Source organism: Nerophis lumbriciformis, linkage group LG12 (assembly GCF_033978685.3).
Source record: "Nerophis lumbriciformis linkage group LG12, RoL_Nlum_v2.1, whole genome shotgun sequence".
Classification (NCBI taxonomy): Eukaryota; Metazoa; Chordata; class Actinopteri; order Syngnathiformes; family Syngnathidae; genus Nerophis; species Nerophis lumbriciformis.
Window position 1 is genome coordinate 44,974,576 of NC_084559.2, and position 22,676 is coordinate 44,997,251.

At 40.3% G+C, this 22,676-nt stretch overlaps 1 protein-coding gene across 1 annotated transcript in view; it reads left to right on the forward strand.

Annotated features, from left to right (window-relative positions):
• Positions 1-1,811: 1,811 nt before the first annotated feature.
• rhobtb4 (Rho related BTB domain containing 4) overlaps positions 1,812-22,676 on the forward strand; it is a 129,924-nt gene continuing 109,059 nt past the window's right edge. The window contains exons 1-2 of the mRNA XM_061986638.1: positions 1,812-1,989; positions 2,354-2,425. The gene's annotated coding sequence lies outside the window, so the exon portion shown is untranslated. The remainder of the gene's footprint in view (positions 1,990-2,353; positions 2,426-22,676) is intronic.

Consider the following 22,676-nt stretch of genomic DNA (forward strand, 5'->3'; position numbering starts at 1 on the left):
TTCAAAAGGTGTAACTTGTACATTATATTTATTCATTGCACACAGACTGATGCATTCAAATGTTTATTTCATTTAATTTTGATGATTTGAAGTGGCAACAAATGAAAATCCAAAATTCCGTGTGTCACAAAATTAGAATATTACTTAAGGCTAATACAAAAAAGGGATTTTTAGAAATGTTGGCCAACTGAAAAGTATGAAAATGAAAAATATGAGCATGTACAATACTCAATACTTGGTTGGAGCTCCTTTTGCCTCAATTACTGCGTTAATGCGGCGTGGCATGGAGTCGATGAGTTTCTGGCACTGCTCAGGTGTTATGAGAGCCCAGGTTGCTCTGATAGTGGCCTTCAACTCTTCTGCGTTTTTGGGTCTGGCATTCTGCATCTTCCTTTTCACAATACCCCACAGATTTTCTATGGGGCTAAGGTCAGGGGAGTTGGCGGGCCAATTTAGAACAGAAATACCATGGTCCGTAAACCAGGCACGGGTAGATTTTGCGCTGTGTGCAGGCGCCAAGTCCTGTTGGAACTTGAAATCTCCATCTCCATAGAGCAGGTCAGCAGCAGGAAGCATGAAGTGCTCTAAAACTTGCTGGTAGACTGCTGCGTTGACCCTGGATCTCAGGAAACAGAGTGGACCGACACCAGCAGATGACATGGCACCCCAAACCATCACTGATGGTGGAAAGTTTACACTAGACTTCAGGCAACGTGGATCCTGTGCCTCTCCTGTCTTCCTCCAGACTCTGGGGCCTCGATTTCCAAAGGAAATGCAAAATTTGCATGGTTGGGTGATGGTTTGGGGTGCCATGTCATCTGCTGGTGTCGGTCCACTCTGTTTCCTGAGATCCAGGGTCAACGCAGCCATCTACCAGCAAGTTTTAGAGCACTTCATGCTTCCTGCTGCTGACCTGCTCTATGGAGATGGAGATTTCAAGTTCCAACAGGACTTGGCGCCTGCACACAGCGCAAAATCTACCCGTGCCTGGTTTACGGACCATGGTATTTCTGTTCTAAATTGGCCCGCCAACTCCCCTGACCTTAGCCCCATAGAAAATCTGTGGGGTATTGTGAAAAGGAAGATGCAGAATGCCAGACCCAAAAACGCAGAAGAGTTGAAGGCCACTATCAGAGCAACCTGGGCTCTCATAACACCTGAGCAGTGCCAGAAACTCATCGACTCCATGCCACGCCGCATTAACGCAGTAATTCAGGCAAAAGGAGCTCCAACCAAGTATTGAGTATTGTACATGCTCATATTTTTCATTTTCATACTTTTCAGTTGGCCAACATTTCTAAAAATCCCTTTTTTGTATTAGCCTTACACAATATTCTAATTTTGTGACACACGGAATTTTGGATTTTCATTTGTTGCCACTTCAAATCATCAAAATTAAATGAAATAAACATTTGAATGCATCAGTCTGTGTAAAATGAATAAATATAATGTACAAGTTACACCTTTTGAATGCAATTACTGAAATAAATCAAGTTTTTCAAAATATTCTAATTTACTGGCTTTTACCTGTATATCCATGTTACAGTACAACAGCAGTACTATTTTGGTTGACACTGAAAGGTATTTATTTATCACACCGTGTTTTTAATAATATTTATTTATTAATTTGATAGGGAAATCATAAGAAACAGGTATTTTCACTCGCCCCCCCCGACCCCATTTTATTTTTTATTTTTAAATAAATTTTAATTTTAATTTGTTATGCTAATTTTACAACTCTAACCCTCCTGTGTTCTACACCTCTTGCATGTGCTGTGATGCGTGTCATCATCATCAGCTGCACGTACACATGCTGGCACTTTATGAATGGAGGGGTGTGGCTCCGAAACCAACGCCGGGGGAGATGAGGCTGACGTCTAGCGAGGGGCTGAAGGCTGGCCCACAGTGAGTGGGACGTCAACATAAGCAGGAGCGGCAGGAGGACGGGACGGACACGCAGAGGACTTGAACTCCTGCAGGGGACACGAGGTGAGGAGCGCGCACACGCGGTTAAAACACTTCTTTTTCGTGCATATTTATATATACAGTATATGTATATATTTTTTTTAAACATTTTACAAAAAAATTGCTTTGCAAACACAAACAGGGACGTGGAAAAAAAACTCGCATCAGGACCACATTGGCCAGACGGTGGAGATCCACGCGTGCACAATAGGGCTCGGCAGACTGTGTGTGTGTGTGTGTGTGTGTGTGTGTGTGTGTGTGTGTGGTGGGGAGTGTTCCTGTAACAAACAACATATGTGCAGCTCATCACGTTCCTCTGGCCGCCTCTCTGCTGTAGAATATTGACATTTTTATCATCATCATCATCATCATCGTCGCATTTTTGCAGGGCGGAGAAGAAGTGCAAAGTGGACGTCGAGCAGAAAGAGACTCCAACTCCCTCCAGAAAGTCTTTCCCAAGGTAGGGACTATCTGGTGTTATGAAACAATGTCACTGCATGGGATTGTGCACACGGCAAAACGTATTTTTTTTCTTTTTTCTTTTTTTTTTTTTCCTTTTGCATGGGTTTGGGGGAGTTGCGTAACGGTTCGGCTGGTTTGGGTTGCAAAAAAATAAATACAATAAAAATCCGGTGTTATCGACAAGCTTGAGTTGGATCTTTAAAAGAAAACTTTTTGATTTGTATAGTGTTATAGCGTCTGTGTGTTTTTGCACTTTACTGGTAGGAAACACGTTGTATAAAACTTTGGTGGGTGTGTCACTTTAAGCAGCTGACTAAATATCTTGTGTCTACACCAGAGGTGCCCACACTTTTTTTCTGCAGTCCAGCTACTTTTCAAATGACCAAGTCTATATATATATATATATATATATATATATATATATATATATATATATATGTCTTAATAAGGTTATCCAAAAAATAGTGCTCGATACCGTAGTAGAGCGCAATATATGTATGTGTGGGGAAAAAAAATCACAAGACTATTTCATCTCTACAGGCCTGTTTCATGAGGGGGGGGTACCCTCAATCGTCAGGAGATTTTAATGGGAGCATTCGCATACCATGGTTTATATAGGGCACAGAGTGGGTGGGTACAGGCTGGCCTAGGGGCGTGGTGATTGGCTCATGTGTTACCTAGGAGGTGTTTCCGTCTATGGCGGCATGTTGTTACAATTTCGCTGCGCTTGTTGAGGGATGACAGGTCTGGACGGTAGATAATAAACAGTTTCTCTTTCAAGCATAGGTTGCATCTTTTATTACCACTATTGTAAGGTGTGCTGGATGCAAGAATTTGCCATGTTATTGAATATTCAACATTATTGTCTTTGAGGTCCCAAATGTGTTTGCTGAGTTCTGTGGTATTTCGCAGGTTTTTGTTCCTGAAAGAAGCCTTGTGGTTGTTCCATCTGGTTTTGAATTCACCCTCGGTTAATCCTACATATGTGTCGGATGTGTTAATGTCCTTGCGTATTACCTTAGATTGGTAGACAACTGATGTTTGTAAGCACCCCCCGTTGAGGGGGCAATCAGGTTTCTTTCGACAGTTACATGCTTTGTTGGTTTTGGAGTCGTTCTGACTGGGGGTCGACGGCTCATTTGCAATTGTTTTGTTGTGGTTTGAGATGATTTGTCGTATATTGTTCATGCAGCTGTAGCTCAATTTGATGTTGAATATTCAATAACATGGCAAATTCTTGCATCCAGCACACCTTACAATAGTGGTAATAAAAGATGCAACCTATGCTTGAAAAAGAAACTGTTTATTATCTACCGTCCAGACCTGTCATCCCTCAACAAGCGCAGCGAAATTGTAACAACATGCCGCCATAGACGGAAACACCTCTAGGTAACACATGAACCAATCACCACGCCCCTAGGCCAGCCTGTACCCACCCACTCTGTGCCCTATATAAACCATGGTATGCGAATGCTCCCATTAAAATCTCCTGACGATTGAGGGTACCCCCCTCATGAAACAGGCCTGTAGAGATGAAATAGTCTTGTGATTTTTTCCCCATACATACATATATATATATATATATATATATATATATATACCAAAAGTTTGGACGCACCTTCTCATCTCGATGCGTTTTCTTTATTTTCATGACTATTTACATTGTAGATTGTCACTGAAGGCATCAAAACTATGATACCTGTGAAGTGAAAACCATTTCAGGTGACTACCTACTGAAGCTCACCGAGAGAATGCCAAGAGTGTGCAAAAAAAAGTAATCAGAGCAAAGGTTGGCTATTTTGTAGAAACTAGAATATAAAACATGTTTTCAGTTATTTCACCTTTTTTTTTTTTTTTGTTAAGTACATAACTCCACATATGTTCATTCATAGTTTTGATGCCTTCAGTGACAATCTACAATGTAAATAGTCATGATTATAAAGAAAATGCATTGAATGAGAAGGTGTGTCCAAACTTTTGGCCTGTACTGTATATATATATATATATATATATATATATATATATATATATATATATATATATATATATATATATGTATATATATATATATGGGCAGCACGGTGGAAGAGGGGTTAGTGCATCTGCCTCACAATACGAAGGTCCTGAGTAGTATTGGGTTCAATCCCGGGCTCGGGATCTTTCTGTGTGGAGTTTGCATGTTCTCCCCGTGACTGCGTGGGTTCCCTCCGAGTACTCCGGCTTCCTCCCACTTCCAAAGATATGCACCTGGGGATAAGTTGATTGGCAACACTAAATTGGCCCTAGTGTGTGAATGTGAGTGTGAATGTTGTCTGTCTATCTGTGTTGGCCCTGCGATGAGGTGGCGACTTGTCCAGGGTGTACCCCGCCGTCCGCCGATTGTAGCTGAGATAGGCTCCAGTGCCCCCGACCCCGAAGGGAATAAGCGGTAGAAAATGGATGGGATGGATGGATATATATATATATATATATATATATATATATATATATATATATATAAATATTTCCATGGGCACCCCCCACGACCCCATAAGGGACAAGCGGTAGATATATATATTATATGTATACATCCATCCATCCATTTCTACCCTTTTGGGGTCGTGGGGGGTGCTGGAGCCTATCTCTATGTATAATAATAAATATGTATATATATGTGTGTATATATATATATATATATATATATATATATATATATATATATATATATATATATATATATATATATATATATACCATGGTATGCGAATGCTCCCATTAAAATCTCCTGACGATTGAGGGTACCCCCCCTCATGAAACAGGCCTGTAGAGATGAAATAGTCTTGTGATTTTTTCCCACACATACATATATATATATATATATATATATATATTTATTTAGATGTATAAATGTATATAAATTAATGATATATATATGTATTTATTTATTTATGAAACAGACGTTTTTTGTCAACAAGTTAAAGGGGTTTAACGATAATACAAGCATGTTTAACACATATAGATTCCTTTCTTTCATGAAGACAAGAATATAAGTTGGTGTATTACCTGATTCTGATGACTTGCATTGATTGGAATCAGACAGTAGTGATGATAACGTCCACATTTTCAAATGGAGGAGAGAAAAAAAAGTCCTCCTTTCTGTCCACATGAAAGTGGTTATTTGTCCAGCTTCCATACTCCTTTTCATACAACTCCATGTCTTGCTAGCTTGTGTGCGCTAGCTTTGTGAGACTCTTATTTTGTTAGCGCAGGCAGGGTGGAGCAGCGCTTTTATTGTGAAGATAGGAACTGTGCAGTTGGTCTTTAGGCTTGTGACAGCAGGTTCGGCGCGAAAGTCTGTTAAAATAAAAAGCGTTTCTCGCCTTCCTGTCGGTCGTTTTTTTTTTAACTAATATTGAGTTTTCAGCAGCCAGCGTCATCTCACAAAATCTTTGGGTGCCGCGAATATTTAATTTTATATTAAATATTGTTTAATGCCAGGCAGGCGATGACTGACACACCCTCCGCCATCGACCTAATGGGCACCCTTCATTTACACAAAGCGTTTACTTTAACTAAAGAAGAGAACATCAGAGGACAGGTTTTTTTTTAAACCTTTACATGCATTATATCTTGAATCACATTTTTATGATCTGTGCTGGAATAGGATGTTGGCTGCATGGACAGAAAAGTGTACGAGTTGATCGATGCTATCAAAATGCTAAAAATGTGACAACTCTACTTAAGACCACCTAAACAGGGTGGACAGTTAGTTCAGTTGGTATACTGTGCACTTAAAGGGGACCTATGAGGGTTTTAGTCTAGTGGTCTACACTGTAAAAAAAAAAAATACCGGGAATTCACAGCAGAATTTTTCACAGTAAAATACTGTAATCAGGATGTACTGTAACATTCCAACAAATGCCTGTACAAATGGCGATACCCTTATATTTCACAGCAATTAGCTGTTCCTTCACAGTCAAATTTACTTGTTTCTAGAATGTCAGTAAGGAAATAATACTGGGTATGCTTTGGGTAAATTTTGTTCAGCAGTCACATTTATAACATCTTTTCTAGTATGTATGTGATATGTTCATTTGTGGAGGCGCTCATATTGCAAATGAGCCCCTTCATTGCCCACCCTCTTCAAAAGTATCATAACTTTTGAAAAGGTACACGGTTACTAACTGTTTAGTTCCGTGTGTTTCCTTTTTAAATGGTTGGGTCGATCATCTTCGGTTTTGGGGCTACATTTTGTGCATTTTGTCATATGTCTTCTTCGTGGCGAGGGTGAGTCTGTAACACGCTAAATGGCTGACTGAAGGATTGTGTGAGTGCGTTTGATTTAATGTGAACAATGTCATTGGTCCACATGTTTGGCAATTTAATTGACCTGATGTGAGGAGGGTAAGTCTTTTGGCGGCATAGGAAGCTCATGAACCCACAGCATTATTTAAAAGGCAAGATTCAAAGTGGGGGTAGTGGTTCATAGACCGAAAACTATTATTTTTCTTTAGCGTACTCTATCAAGGTTTACTCTAACGGAGCATATATTTGACTCCAATTTGCAGAGGCTAATGCACAAGTGCGCTCCAATAGCAAAATCATTTTAAAGTATTGAAAGTACCATCTATGCCTTAGTTTTCTGCCACTTATCTTGAAGCTGGAGCTTATCCCAGCTGACTGTAGGATAGACTCCAGCCTGGACTGGTCGCCATTCAATCACAAGGTATTTCAAATAATATTGAATGTAAAGAAAATTGCAACAACGTTCTAATTCACAGTATGTGTGATTTGGGGGTCCAAAAACAATAACTGGTATTTTCTGGAGATGTAATAGTCATTAAGTGCACTGTAACCTGGTAGATTTACATTGTCAATAAAGGCACGTTTTCCTCCCTATTGTGTTACTGCTTCACTCACTACAGTCTGTGCAGCAAATCGTATCATTTATGACCCATAAGAAAATAGATTTCATGTAGTGGTGGGGATTTTTTTGTTTAATAACACTGCAACTGATTTGGATTAAAGTCAACTATCGAAGCAAAAGTGCCCACAAGCAGAGCGTTGAAGTATGTCCCAATAAGGCTTTTTCATGGTCCCGTGTTCGTATTAAGTTGACATCAGTTCTTCCATTCTGTCTCGCTCGTGTGTTTTTCCTATCAGCTGTGGAATGTGAACCATTCTACCTTTGGGGTGAGGCACTACCCCCGTCCACTCTGTGCAGTGCAATAGGTTCAGAAGTTCTGGAATTTATGTGCGTTTTCTATCCTCATGGACAAAACAAGATATTCAAAAGCAGCATATCTATACATATATATTAGGGTTGTACGGTATACCGGTACTAGTATAGTATCGCGATACTAATGAATCAAAAACGGTCCTATACTCTGTTTGAAAAGTACCGGTTTCCAATGTATTAATTAATTATTTTTTTTAACGAGCATGATGGCGCGTCGTGACATTGCTGGTTTTACAAGCAGAGGAGCATGTTTGGAAAGCGCACAAACACGGAGTACTTACAAGCAGACACAGTACAGGTAAAAGCCAGGAAATTAGAATATTTTGAAAAACTTGATTTATTTCAGTAATTGCATTCAAAAGGTGTAACTTGTACATTATATTTATTCATTGCACACAGACTGATGCATTCAAATGTTTATTTCATTTAATTTTGATGATTTGAAGTGACAACAAATGAAAATCCAAAATTCCGTGTGTCACAAAATTAGAATATTACTTAAGGCTAATACAAAAAAGGGATTTTTAGAAATGTTGGCCAACTGAAAAGTATGAAAATGAAAAATATGAGCATGTACAATACTCAATACTTGGTTGGAGCTCCTTTTGCCTCAATTACTGCGTTAATGCGGCGTGGCATGGAGTCGATGAGTTTCTGGCACTGCTCAGGTGTTATGAGAGCCCAGGTTGCTCTGATAGTGGCCTTCAACTCTTCTGCGTTTTTGGGTCTGGCATTCTGCATCTTCCTTTTCACAATACCCCACAGATTTTCTATGGGGCTAAGGTCAGGGGAGTTGGCGGGCCAATTTAGAACAGAAATACCATGGTCCGTAAACCAGGCACGGGTAGATTTTGCGCTGTGTGCAGGCGCCAAGTCCTGTTGGAACTTGAAATCTCCATCTCCATAGAGCAGGTCAGCAGCAGGAAGCATGAAGTGCTCTAAAACTTGCTGGTAGACGGCTGCGTTGACCCTGGATCTCAGGAAACAGAGTGGACCGACACCAGCAGATGACATGGCACCCCAAACCATCACCCAACCATGCAAATTTTGCATTTCCTTTGGAAATCGAGGTCCCAGAGTCTGGAGGAAGACAGGAGAGGCACAGGATCCACGTTGCCTGAAGTCTAGTGTAAAGTTTCCACCATCAGTGATGGTTTGGGGTGCCATGTCATCTGCTGGTGTCGGTCCACTCTGTTTCCTGAGATCCAGGGTCAACGCAGCCGTCTACCAGCAAGTTTTAGAGCACTTCATGCTTCCTGCTGCTGACCTGCTCTATGGAGATGGAGATTTCAAGTTCCAACAGGACTTGGCGCCTGCACACAGCGCAAAATCTACCCGTGCCTGGTTTACGGACCATGGTATTTCTGTTCTAAATTGGCCCGCCAACTCCCCTGACCTTAGCCCCATAGAAAATCTGTGGGGTATTGTGAAAAGGAAGATGCAGAATGCCAGACCCAAAAACGCAGAAGAGTTGAAGGCCACTATCAGAGCAACCTGGGCTCTCATAACACCTGAGCAGTGCCAGAAACTCATCGACTCCATGCCACGCCGCATTAACGCAGTAATTCAGGCAAAAGGAGCTCCAACCAAGTATTGAGTATTGTACATGCTCATATTTTTCATTTTCATACTTTTCAGTTGGCCAACATTTCTAAAAATCCCTTTTTTGTATTAGCCTTAATTAATATTCTAATTTTGTGACACACGGAATTTTGGATTTTCATTTGTTGCCACTTCAAATCATCAAAATTAAATGAAATAAACATTTGAATGCATCAGTCTGTGTGCAATGAATAAATATAATGTACAAGTTACACCTTTTGAATGCAATTACTGAAATAAATCAAGTTTTTCAAAATATTCTAATTTACTGGCTTTTACCTGTATGTAGACAGAAAAGGGAGAACGGACGCATTTTGGCTTAAAAACTAAAGATAGAGGTGAAGTTATAACACTGAAACGCCCTCGGGAAGATATGCTTTAAGACAAAGCTAGCTAGCTAGCAGCTAACGTCCATCCACAGTCTGCAGTGTTTTAGCTACTTCTAAATCACTAATCCTCGCCTCCATGGCCACAAATAAAGTACGTTTCTTACAAGTATCATCCCTGCAGGACGAGGAATAGCTAAACATGCTACACTACACACCGTAGGAGGATACAATAGCTCACCGGCGTCACTGCTAACAAAGGCCTGCATGCCTAAATGTAAACAAATGCCATGGGTGGATCTCCACCTGACATCCATTGTAATGATACCAAGTACAGGAGCGTGTCTAGTCGACACTACTATGATTACATTTATATTTTTTATTGTCACAAAATGTTTTTTTTTAAATTATATTATGTTTATAAAGTCATGAAATACGTCCCTGGACACATGAGGACTTGGAATATGACCAATGTAATATCCTTAAACTACTTGGTATCGGATCGATACTTAAATTTGTATCATCCAAAACTAATGTAAAGTATCAAACAACAGAAGAATAAGTGATTATTACATTTTAACAGAAGTGTAGATAGAACATGTTGAAACAGAAAATAAGCAGATATTAACAGTAAATGAACAAGTAGATTAGTAATCCATTTTTACAGCTTGTCCTTTATAATTTTGACAAAATAACAGAATGATAAATGACACAATATGTTACTGCACGCGTCAGCAGACTAATTAGGAGCCTTCGTTTGTTTACTTACTACTAAAAGACAAGTTGTCTAGTATGTTCACTATTTTATTTAAGGACAAAATTGTTCTTCGATTGCAATAGGAAACATATGTTTAAGGTACCCTAAGATTTTTTGTTAAAATAAAGCCAATAATGCCATTTTTCGTGGTCCCCTTTATTTAGAAAAATATATAAAAGTATCGAAATACATTTATATATACAGTATATGTATATATAAAGAGCAACATAACAAAGAGAGTGCATGCACAACATGAGTTCATTTTCCAGCACCACATGATGTTTGTCCTCTGGAGAAAGTTTAGCGAGAGAGAGAAAATGAAGGGAGGGTGAATGGAGAGAGAACTATTGTGCTGGGGCGATGCCACCTCCCTCTAACGGGCTGTTTATAACCAGACCGTCAATGTGCACTGTGGGGATTTTAAGGGACGTGTGTGAGAGAGGGAGAATGTTTAAGCAAAAGGGAGTTTTGGTTTAGATCAAATTGCATTGAGCAATGCATTCTGGGAAACGGAGGAGGAGCGTGTCAGCAGCTACTTTGCAGATCTTTTGTCAAAAGTGTTGTGTGTATCCACTCCCATCGGCCTCGAGAGCTTCTCCAAATTCCCCCATGTACGCTGGCGTGTGTCGGGGAGACGTGGATAAGAAGGTGTCGCCGGTGAAGACAGGAGAGGGCGAGGCCGGGCTGGTCAGGGCAGGGCAGGAGCGAGGGGGCAAGGGAAGATAACCGCGGTGCAAGTGTGTGACTGCCGGGCTCCGGGCCAGAGTGAGCGAGAGCATGAGGGGAGGCTGGCAGTGTTAAAGAAACATATTACACAACCTCACTGTTCACCCAGTGTGGCGAAAAAGAGCAAGGTTCTGAGGCCAGACGTTGGACACAGCTGAAATGATCCCCTTTATGTCCAGTTGTAACTTTAAAGGCCTACTGAAATGCAATTTTCTTATTCAAACGGGGATAGCAGGTCCATTCTATCATACTTGATTATTTTGCGATATTGCCATATTTTTGCTGAAAGGATTTAGTAGAGAACATCGACGATAAAGTTCACAACTTTTGGTCGCTGATAAAAAAAGCCTTGCCTGTACCGGAAGTAGCAGACGAGTAGTGTGACGTCACAGGTTGTGGAGCTCCTCACATCTGCACATTGTTTACAATCATGGCCACCAGCAGCGAGAGCGATTCGGACCGAGAAAGCGACGATTTCCCCATTAATTTGAGCGAGAATGAAAGATTTGTGGATGAGGAAAGTGAGAGTGAAGGACTAGAAGGCAGTGGGAGCGATTCAGATAGGGAAGATGCTGTGAGAGGCGGGTGGGACCTGATATTCAGCTGGGAATGACTAAAACAGTAAATAAACACAAGACATATATATACTCTATTAGCCACAACACAACCAGGCTTATATTTAATATGCCACAAATGAATCCCGCATAACAAACACCTCCCCCCTCCCGTTCATATAACCCGCCAATACAACTCAAACACCTGCACAACACACTCAATCCCACAGCCCAAAGTACAGCACATATATTTCCCCAAAGTCCCCAAAGTTACCTACGTGACATGCACATAGCGGCACGCACGTACGGGCAAGCGATCAAATGTTTGGAAGCCGCAGCTGCATGCGTACTCACGGTACCGCGTCTGCGTATCCAACTCAAAGTCCTCCTGGTAAGAGTCTCTGTTGTCCCAGTTCTCCACAGGCCAATGGTAAAGCTTGACTGTCATCTTTCGGGAATGCAAACAATGCAACACCGGCTGTGTTATCCAGTGCATTCTACGGCGGGGGTGCGTTATCCGGCACAACACCTGCCGCAATACACCACTTCCCACCTACAGCTTTCTTCTTTGCTGTCTCCATTGTTCATTGAACAAATTGCAAAAGATTCACCAACACAGATGTCCAGAATACTGTGGAATTTTGCGATGAAAACAGACGACTTAATAGCTGGCCACCATGCTGTCCCAAAATGTCCTCTACAATCCGTGACGTCACGCGCAGGCGTCATCATACCGAGACGTTTTCAGCAGGATATTTCGCGCAAAATTTAAAATTGCACTTTAGTAACCTAACCCGGCCGTATTGGCATGTGTTGCAATGTTAAGATTTCATCATTGATGTATAAACTATCAGACTGCGTGGTCGGTAGTTGTGGGTTTCAGTAGGCCTTTAAGCCTGCAGCTATCGATTATTTTAGTCATCGAGTGACCAATCGATTAGTTTGTTCGATTAATGGAGCACTCGAATGAAACACTTTATAGTAGAGATGCGCGGATAGGCAATTTATTTCATCCGCAACCGCGGCAGAAAGTCGTCAACCATCCGCCATCCACCCGATGTAACGTTTGATCAGAACTGCATCCGCCCGCCATCCGCCCGTTGTTATATATCTAATATTAATAAAAAAAAAAAAAAAGGGTGAAAACTACGCGAATTGCACCTTGTGCAGACAAGATTTTTCGATCGGACACGGAGGAATTAGTGATGTAAAAGACCACGTTGGGACAAAAAAACACAAGTCTAATGCCGTTGCTAGCGATACAAGTGGAAAACTTTCAACGTTTTTCGTCGCCCAAACAGATTCTTTGGATGTGATAAATGCCAAAGTTTTATTTACGGAGGCAATAATTGAGCATGGACTTCCAATCGCACTGGCTGATCACATGGGACAGTTAATAATGTAATGCAACCTTTAAAAATCATTACGCGGTGATCGCGATCCCAAAAATAAACTTTTCTTGCATGATAATGTCCAGAAAAATTCGCTTTATATTACTATAGAGTCCTTTTAACGAATGAGTTTGATGGTTTATCACAAACCTTAAATGAAAGAAGTCCTTAATTGTTCTCCTGCAGCATGGCCTTGCTTTGTGTTTGGTGCGCCATCCTGTCGGCTGTATTTCACAGTACGACATACTGTTAAAAGTGTTTATACTATTTATACTTTCAATTAACAAATTGAAGTCTTGTGAAAGGTTGACAGGATAACTGGCATTAACTGTCAAAATAATTTCAAACTATTGAAGTTAGCTTACAGAATAAACATGTCAATCAACCCATATGATTTTTGCTGTAATATTTTTGTTTTGAAAAGTCACTGTGACTGATAGAAAAGTGATGGTTTTAGCAACATTTTAACCTGTCTGAATGCTAATAATCATTTTGCGAGCAAGCAGGTAAGCTGCGCGGGCGGAGCGCGCGGAGTGACCCATGTTACGAGCCCCCGGCCACGGGGGTGGCGGGCAGGTAAGCTGCTTACCTGCTGCGCGTGACGCCGGCCGCGGCGAAAGCGGACGAGGCGGGGTGTCGGTGCGGTGGGCGCGGTAGTGACCCTGAACGTGCGTCGGGCCCTTCTCGCGGATCGCCTCAGCTACGGCTCCCGGTGGGGCCCTCTCGGGGGAAGGGGCCTCGGTCCCGGACCCCGGCGAGGCGTCCCTCCGCTCCGTAAAAGTGTCCATCTCTTTTTTTTTTTTTCTTCTGTTGTGGCATATGCTGCAGGTGCCTGCTCGTTTTTCGTATGTGGGTAACAACATTTAACTATGTATATATATTTCCCAATTGGTTTAACTGCCACCCGCAAAAAAAAAAAAAAAAAAAAAAAAAAAAATCGAATTAATCCGCCCGACCCGACCCGCAAGCGGATAAAATCTTATTTTTTAAAATTTCATCCGCCCGATCCGCGGATAATCCGCGGACTCCGCGGTTGTGTCCGCAAACCGCGCATCTCTACTTTATAGCAGGGGTGGCCACACTTTTTCAGCAGGTGAGCGAGCTACTTTTCAATTGACTAAGTCGAGGTGATCATCTTCATATATACAGTCATACATACAGTCGTGGTCAATAGTTTACATACACTTGTAAGGAACATAATGTCATGGTTGTCTTGGGTTTCCAATCATTTCTACAATTCTTAATTTTTTGTGATTGGAGCACATACTTGTTGGTCACAAAAAACATTCATGAAGTTTGGTTCTTTTATGAATTTATTATGGGTCTACTGAAAATGTGACCAAATCTGCTGGGTCAAAAGTATACATACAGCAATGTTAATATTTGGTTACATGTCCCTTGGCAAGTTTCACTGCAAAAAGGCGCTTTTTGGTTAACCTGACTCTCGGCAGATCCTTGTAGTTCGCTGAGCTCCACACAAGGATCTGGGACTTCTCAATAGGAGATGTATTTCAGAAGGCAGGCCTTGTAAAAAAACATTGTATGTGATTGGATAAACCACTTGTCCTTTATCTTGAATGACATGCTACTTCAACCATTCACATGGAAATCAACCTATGACACTGATGAGAGCGACGCTGGGAAATCCACAACAGAACAGCCGACATATTGGATAACGACAGAGCGAAAAGTTAGAGAACTTTTACTGAAACAACGCAGCAATGTCAGTAGACGATCGATGGCGCAAAACAGTTGCAATAGCAGAATCAATGTCAGCACACGACTCCTCGCTGCATACCGCCATTGTTGTTTGAATCAAACAGTCGCTTTGGCGCTACTTCACATCTATGAAATCCCGCCCGACGATCACGATTGGTTCATTATTTTTTGCTATCTAGAAGGAGTTTGCATTGCCTTCGAGCCCAGATTCTTGTGTGGAGCTCAGCGAACTACAAAGATCTGGCGGGAGTCAGGTTAGCTTTTGGTAGCTATCCACAAGCTTCTGGTTGAGTTTTTGACCACTCCTCTTGACAAAATTGGTGCAGTTCAGCTAAATTTGTTGGTTTTCTGACATGGACTTGTTTCTTCAGCATTGTCCACACGTTTAAGTCAGGACTTTGGGAAGGCCATTCTAAAACCTTAATTCTATCCTGATTTAGCCATTCCTTTACCAGTTTTGACTTGTGTTTGGGGTCATTGTGCTGTTGGAACACCCAACTGCGCCCAAGATCCAACATCTGGGCTGATGATTTTAGGTTGTCCTGAAGAATTTGGAGGTAATCCTCCTTTTTCATTGTCCCATTTACTCTCTGTAAAGCACCAGTTCCATTGGCAGCAAAACAGGCCCAGAGCATACTACTACCACCATCATGCTTGACGGTAGGCTTGGTGCTCCTGGGATTAAAGGCCTATATATATATATATATATATATATATATATATATATATATATATATATATATATATATATATATATACATATATATACATATATATATGTATATATACATATATATATATATATATGTATATATATATATATATATATATATATATATATATATACAAATACATACATATATAAGTATATATATATATATATATATATATATATATATATGTATATATATATATATATATATATATATATATATATATATATATATATATACAAATACATATATATATAAGTATATATATATATATATATATATATATATATATATATATATATATATATATATATATATATGTATATATATATATCTTTTGTGTGTTGTCATTTCAGTTGTTGCGCCCTACAATGTGTTATCACTGTAAGTATTATACTAATTATGTTAAAATTAAGACGTTAAAATCGCTAATGCTAATCATGTCAATAGCAAAGCCAATGTTTATTAGCATTAAACAAGCACATTTGTGGAAAGGTGGGGACTTACATAACTTACGATGGAGCCTATTTTGAGTCGACCACTTTGTTGCCATTGAAATTGCAACATTCCTTAGAGGTAATAAAAGGGAAAAGCGGTAGAAAATGGATGGATAGTTTGGCTGAGTCTGTTGTCAGTGATCGTCAAGTGCTGAAGTGTAAAGAGTCGGCAACCGGGTGTGACGTCACACGCAACCCAGGTACTGAACCATGGCACTGTTGGATTTTACATGAATCGGTGCCCGGTAGGACTGGCAGTATTCGGTCAGTGCCCATCCCTCCATATGCATATTTTAAAGTTTCGGGTATTCCATAAGGTGCAGATTTGAACAAGTTTTATTCATTAAACCAGAAGTCTTCAACAGTGGTCCGTGACCCCGCTGGGATCCAGAGGTACTGCAGGGAGATTGTGACTATTTTGGTTGATTAGAACTTTAAAATATTTTTTCTATATCCCCTACAACATTTTCCACCTATTTAAATACACCTTAACATTGATCCAACACACTGTAGTGTAACTTAAAAAATAACAGTGGAATGGCCACCTTACTCACTGTACCTTGCAAGTTCAAAATAAAAACATACATAAATAATTATATTTCTAAGTTTAAGTCAACATTTAGGATAACTAGCCATCAACCATTAGCTGCACAATCTGCCTGTTAGTGATTAGCATGTTAGTTGTCAGCTGGCGGTTAACATGCCAAATTTTCAGCCATAGTAATAATAATAATATAATAATATTGAGTTGCCTGAATACTCATACTAGACACAGTAAAAAGTGAAATGGCATCAGATGAGACAGTACAAATCTTCAATGTTTACTTACAAACTACGAAAAATAACATTTATACCATGCTCTGTCGTCAGTGTCAGTAGAAATGTATTCTTACTAAAGTAATTATTTAGATGACTACTTCAATTATGATTGCTTGAGTCATATGGCTGTAAAGTAAGGCTATTCTTACTTGAGTACAATTTTAGGCTACTCTACCCCTCTATGCCTATGACCCTGTCTACATTAAGCCGGATAACTCATTAAACTAATAATTATTTATCCTAAGCCCCGTTTCGGCCACATCGTTTAAGGTTCCCCTCCTTGGATACCGCGGGATATGACGTCAGAAAGAACGCGCCACAGCCAGCTTCATAATAAAGCGGTTTCGGAACTCGGAGCTAACCACTGGAAATATGGACACGAGTCATCCAGACATGGCCGTGTTTCTCCTTCAGTCTGTACAGACGCTTGCGGAAATCACACATGAATACCCTAAGAGAAAGCGATTGCAGCTATTTGGGATACAACACTTCTCAGACGGCAAGAGAACTTTTGAATGTCCAGGTCAGCTGTGATTCTACTTAGCGAAAAACCATTTGTCGAAGGAGAGACAACGAGAATGCAGGCTCCCGTGAATGTGATAAAAAAAAAGGTAGCGTGTGCTTTGTATTACCTGGCCTACAAGAGAGGACTACGGAAAACGGCGAATGCTTTTGGACTGACAAAGCAGACTGTCTCAGTTATTGTCCGCCATGTATGTCGCGGACTCAACGTCTAGGTCCGGAGTGTATAAAGTCACCAAAAACTAATGGACAATGAAGGGGAAGGCAAAAGAGTGAGGAGTGTCCTGACCAGATATCTAGATCCCTAGATTGATTGATGTAAAATGTTCTTTATCACCTTTATCATGATAATTAAACATTTGATTAATTTATGATGGCTTAGGTGTGATTCACTACAATAGGGCCCCACAGCACACTGGATTCGAGTTAATTGAAATACCACAACTCTGGATATTGTTCAGATAACTTAAATTTAAGAACTTGCACACAAAGCAACACTGGAGGTGACTATGACGTGCGCATTTTCCGTGCATGCGTATTAGGTCACGTTGCGACAGGGGGTGGGAGGGTCTTAAACGACCATTGTGTGTGTGTGGACAAGGATAAGGTGAGGTAGGATTTACCCTGGATACAGTGTCGAAGGGGCACATGTAATTTGTACCTCCTTTGCCCAAGGCCTCACCCCTCAACAAAATCTTATGAAATCAGTTTACTATTTCTTGTGTTGTCCTGCAATCACATGACCCTTTTTTTTCTAACTCAAAATGACTGCTTTATTTAGCCACAATTTCCTATGAAAGTCCCGCAAAATAAGAGATTTTTGTGTTTTGAATCCGCACATCAACATTCTTGCTCTGTGGTCTTTCTTGGTACAGTGGAGAAATGTGCTTTGGCTCTGACATAGCTTATCTTCAAATGACGGATAAACAAACCTGAGGTGGGACAGGGTCAGCTAACATTCCAGCTGAGGAACTCGAAAGCTATTCAGAGTTATGTTGTGTTATCCCATTTGTTTTACATACCCACCCCTTTCATGCAAGTACTTTTGGGGTTGTTGTTTAGAATTGTGGCAAGTATAGTTACATCACATTTTTTCCTTTTAATGTCATGTGGTTTTAGTCGAGCAAAACGATGCACCATTTCTTTCTTGAGCATCTGCTCCCCTCGTTCAAACCTGAAAGCTGATCTTCTTGGCCCTGTCGGCTAAAGCTGTACGGGCTTCACTCTCAGACTGCATGTCTAACTAGGAGTGTTTTTGCACTTTATTGTGATGACTTTCACGTGGGAAACAGGTGTTGTCTCTGACAGAACCACACATTGACCACTTCCCTTGCTCTGAGACCTAACACAACCGTATTGTGTGTTTAGCAATATCATTGTTGTGTGTCACTTGCTCCTTCTGCTTGTTGTCATTTCTTATTTGCCATTTAATCCACTTGCTCACCAGCAGTGAGAGCGTCTCCAATTGCATTCAGCGGGTGGCATTTTTTGTCACTTTACTAGAGACCATGTTTCTCCTCATTGATGTCATCTCAGGACATCCCACTGCCAATAGTCTCCTTCACATAGGCCAGGGCTCGTGTGGAAGTAAATGCTATAATGCCGTTTTTCTCTCGAAATGAGCTACCCATCCAAATGAGCGACCAGCATGTACAAAACCCAAAACCAGTGAAGTTGGCACATTGTGTAAATGGTAAATAAAAAACAGAATACACTGATTTGCAAATCCTTTTCAACCTATATTCAATTGAATAGACTGCAAAGACAAGAACTGGAAAACTTTGTTATTTTTTGCAAATATTAGCTCATTTGGAATTTGATGCCTGCAACATGTTTCAAAAAAGTTGGCACAAGTGTCAAAAAAGACTGAGAAAGTTGAGGAATGCTCATCAAACACTTATTTGGAACATCCCACAGATGAACAGGCTAATTGGGAACAGGTGGGTGCCATGATTGGGTATAAAAGCAGCTTCCATTAAATGCTCAGTCATTCACAAACAAGGATGGGGCGAGGGTCACCACTTTGTGAACAAATGCGTTGGCAAATTGTTCAACAGTTAAAGAACAACATTTCTCAACGAGCAATTGCAAGGAATTTATCGATTTCACCATCTACGGTCCGTAATATCATCAAACGTTTCAGAGAATCTGGAGAAATCACGTAAGCGATGATATTACAGACCTTCGATCCCTCAGGTGGTACTGCATCAAAAAGCGACATCAGTGTGTAAAGGATATCACCACATGGGCTCAGGAACACTTCAGAAAACCATTGTCAGTAACTACAGTTGGTCTCTACATCTGTAAGTGCAAGTTAAAACTCTACTATGCAAAGCCACAGCCATTTATCAACATCACCCAGAAACGCCGCCGGCTTCGCTGGGTCCGAGCTCATCTAAGATGGACTGATACAAAGTGGAAAAGTGTTCTGTGGTCTGTCGAGTCCAGATTTCAAATTGTTTTTGGAAACTGTGGACGTGGTGTCCTCCGGAACAAAGAGGAAAAGAACTGTCCGGATTGTTCTAGGCGCAACATTGAAAAGCCAGCATCTGTGATGGTATGGGGGTGTATTAGTGCTCAAGGCATGGGTAACTTACACATCTGTGAAAGCACCATTAATGCTGAAACGTACGTACTGGTTTTGGAGAAACATATGTTGCCATCCAAGCAACTTTATCATGGACACCCCTGCTTATTCCAGCAAGACAATGCCAAGCCACGTATTACAACAGCGTGGCTTCATAGTAAAAGAGTGCAGGTACTAGACTGGCCTGCCTCCAGACCTGTCTCCCATTGAAAATGTGTGACGCAATATGAAGCCTCAAACACCACAACAGAGACCCCCGGACTGTTGAACAACTTAAGCTGTACATCAAGCAAGAATGGGAAAGAATTCCACTTGAAAAGCTTCAAAAATTGATCTCCTCAGTCCCCAAATATTTACAGAGTGTTGTTAAAAGGAAAGCCATGTAACACAGTGGTAAAAATGCCCCTGTTCCAACTTTTTTGTAATGTGTGGCTGCCATTAAATTCTAAGTTAATGATTATTTGCAACAACAAAAAACAAGTTTCTCAGTTCAAACATTAAGTATCTTGTCTTTGCAGTCTATTCAATTGAATATAAGTTGAAAAGGATTTGCAAATCACTATATTCTGTTTTTATTTACGAATTACACAACATGCCAACTTCACTGGTTTTGGGCTTTGTAATTATTTTAAAGCACATGTGTCAAACTCAAGGCCCAGGGGCCACATCAGGCCCGCCCCATTATTCTTTGTGGCCCGTGATTGCCTGGAAAGAATGTGCATCAACTTTATTTCATCTTTATTGATTAATGTATCTCAATTTTGACTAAAATAAAGCATGAAGGCATGCAAATGCAGCTCTTAACTCAATATTATTTGATGCAACAAGCTACAGTATGAAAGGGATTTATACGGCCCCATTTCTGGGTGGGTCTCGCGTGAGAGGAAGGGGAGGGGTTAATCATTTTGCGATGCAGTCTGCTGAAAATGAGGGAAAGCTCAACTCTACATAGCAACTGACGCTGTGGTCAAAGTTGGAATGGCGGCTAAAGTGGATAGTGCACTCCCACAATTTGTCACATTTTATGTGTCAGGTAAACCAAATAGTGCCTTCTCAATCCCGTTCCTACCGTATTTCTTGCCTTTGTGTCATTCAAACCCTTTTTCTTATGAAAATTCTACACTCACTGAAATTAAGTTGTCTCTTTGACTTTTGATTCCAAAGCAGATTTTCCATTAGTTTAACTATTACAAAAAATGGAAACTGTGTAATATTATCATGAAGCGGCCCTCCAAGGGCTTTGGTATCTGCGATGTGGCCCACGATGAAAATAAGTTTGACGCCCTTGGTTTTTAAGTATATTTCTGCCATAGTGTCTCCTGACTAGTAAGCACGCAGACAATTACAGAGTGAGGAAGTTCACGTCGACGCTAATAATAGTAGCCGGTATACACTTTCGTTTTCATCACAGTTTAAACACCAGTAGCACTTTCAGTGAAAACATTGAAGTGAAAACAAAGTCTGCATGTGCACTGAGGAACTACGACAATAGGAGTCCCGTGTCCGACTACGGAGAGTAAGCAGGAGCACTATTTGATGAATAATTATGCCTGTCAGAATGTGCTACCTCTACATCATTTAAATCAGGGGTGCCCACACTTTTTTAGAAGGCGAGCTTCTTTTTAAATGACCAAGTCGAGGTGATCTACCTCATATATATATATATATATATATATATATATATAAATATATATATATATATATATATATATATATATATATATATATAGTCAAGGTTTCTGTGGTTTATCCGTTATACGGTGCTCAATACCGGTGTAGAGCGGAATATACCGGTACATATAAATAAGGGAAACCTGTGAAACAGGCTTGTAGGGATGATATAGCCTCTTGTGTTTTTCCCTGACGTATATATATATATATATATATATATATATATATATATATATATATATATATATATATATATATATATGTATGTGTGGGAAAAAAATCACAAGACTATTTCATCTCTACAGGCCTGTTTCATGAGGGGGGGTACCCTCAATCATCAGGAGATTTTAATGGGAGCATTCGCATACCATGGTTTATATAGGGCACAGAGTGGGTGGGTACAGGCTGGCCTAGGGGCGTGGTGATTGGCTCATGTGTTACCTAGGAGGTGTTTCCGTCTATGGCGGCATGTTGTTACAATTTCGCTGCACTTGTTGAGGGATGACAGGTCTGGACGGTAAATAATAAACAGTTTCTCTTTCAAGCATAGGTTGCATCTATGCTTGAAAGAGAAACTGTTTATTATTTACCGTCCAGACCTGTCATCCCTCAACAAACGCATAGGTTGCATCTATGCTTGAAAGAGAAACTGTTTATTATTTACCGTCCAGACTTGTCATCCCTCAACAAGCGCAGCGAAATTGTAACAACATGCCGCCATAGACGGAAACACCTCCTAGGTAACACATGAGCCAATCACCACGCCCCTAGGCCAGCCTGTACCCACCCACTCTGTGCCCTATATAAACCATGGTATGCGAATGCTCCCATTAAAATCTCCTGATGATTGAGGGTACCCCCCCTCATGAAACAGGCCTGTAGAGATGAAATAGTCTTGTGATTTTTTTCCCACACATACATATATTGCGCTCTACTACGGTATCGAGCACTATTTTTTGGATAACCTTATTAAGACATATATATATATATATATATATATATATATATATATATATATATATATATATATATATATATATATATATATATATATATACACTAATTATTTATTAATTTTGCTGTTTTTGTTCACATGTTAAAGGTGTACAAAATACATGCATATATGGGTAACACTTTAGTATGGGGA